The sequence below is a fragment of the Galeopterus variegatus genome, unplaced genomic scaffold, assembly GCF_000696425.1.
Source record: "Galeopterus variegatus unplaced genomic scaffold, G_variegatus-3.0.2 Scaffold9223, whole genome shotgun sequence".
NCBI classification, from domain to species: Eukaryota; Metazoa; Chordata; class Mammalia; order Dermoptera; family Cynocephalidae; genus Galeopterus; species Galeopterus variegatus.
Window position 1 is genome coordinate 39,778 of NW_007735334.1, and position 1,671 is coordinate 41,448.

The window sequence follows — 1,671 nt, forward strand, 5'->3', positions numbered from 1 at the left end:
TGTCTAACAGTTCTGGCTGGGACCTCCCATACTATTTTGAATAGCAGTGGTGATAGTGGGCATCCTTGTCATATTCCTGATGAGAGTTGTTATTTTATTAAGCACTCAGGTGTTGTCATTCCTGCTCAACTGTGGGTTGTATTCTGAGTAACAGGGGTTAGAACATAATTTGCCTTTTGGTGAATCAGTTGGAACCAGTTTATCAATTGGTTAAGGTGAACTTTATTTTTTCTTTGTATTGTTATTACAAGAGGTCTGGCTTAATTATGCATATTTATAATTATTATTAATTCAAATATGCTTAATAATTGTTAATTAGTGCTTAGATATATGCTTAATAATTGTTATTTAAATGACATCTTTCTTGGTTGACAATGGCTGAACTGCCTCCACTTCTCCAGCTAAGCAACCCAGCCACATATCAGTTTAAAGCAAAATAAATTGAAGTGATTGCATGTGACCACACAGAAATCTTTGACTGACAAAATCCAGAGGACTAGCCTTTGCCTCGATAACTAGTACATACCATATCCATGCTTTCACAGCTCTCTGTTATTGTTGGACTTTTCTATATTCTTTAATTCAAGAAAAATTGTAGTTTAATTCATTTTCTTTCTAATAATTTAAAATCCTTTTTACTCTTCTGAGAATGAAGGGGGTTAGCTGTTATTTTCTGCTTCTGGAGCATGCCTTATTCCAGATTTTAGTCATACGTAAGCATTACTAGGCTTGCTTTGGGAGCTCTTTCCCTCTGTAGGCTGGCGGAAAAAATCTATGTGGGGCTTAAATGATCTTAATGATTATGAAAGTCAGCAATTATAATGTCTCAAATACAAATTTTTATACTACTTCAAATACCATGAAATTAAATATTTTCTTCATCTAGGATATCATTTGTCTGTTAGATAATAGGGGAAATTCCCATTTGGGTAGAGCTTATCTCTGAGTCATTAAATTTAAAGCATGCCTTTTGGAAATAAATCATTACAGTGATTTTGTATTTTGTTGATGTTGTTGTCTATTTTATGCATTTGTCTCTGCTTTCCAGAGCCACCCTTTTTCCGTTGGTGCTCATTTTAGTATAGAAGATAAAAGCCCATTCATGAAAGGTGGTCAGAGTTATGCTCTGACCCTTGTTACTTTGCTATAGATAGCATTTTGGGGGTGGAAAATAAGCATTCATGATCAAAAAAGCTGTAAGTAGATACCATAAACTATTTTATAATTTTTAAGTCATTTAAAGATTCAGCAAAAAATTCTGCATTTGATGTCCATCTGTGCTGTGAATGAAAACTTAAGCTTCCACTAATGTTTTCTATTAACTTTTCTGATTTTATATACTTCCATTAATTTTCCATCTGAACATTATATAGTGACATCTATATAATGTAGGAGCAAATATTAATTTAAAACATATGCTACACTGATAGTACATGTTTTAAAATTGCTTTGGCAGGATCTACTAATATATTGGCACATTCTCTTCATGGAATCCCTCATGTGGTGACTGCAACTTTGCACATTATAATGGGTAAGAATTCTTCCAAAAAAGTTTGTTTTATAAGGAAGTTTTTATTTATATAAGGAAGGCTATTTTTATTTCTGTCAGACTTGTGTAAGGAAAGGTAGGTTCTTTGTCTCTCATTGCAGAGAAATACTTAACAAAAAAAA

The 1,671-nt window shown here is 32.8% G+C and overlaps 1 protein-coding gene across 1 annotated transcript in view; it reads left to right on the forward strand.

Moving 5' to 3' along the window:
* CERKL (ceramide kinase-like) overlaps window positions 1-1,671 on the forward strand; it is a 44,238-nt gene that overhangs the window by 26,746 nt on the left and 15,821 nt on the right. The window lies entirely within an intron of this gene.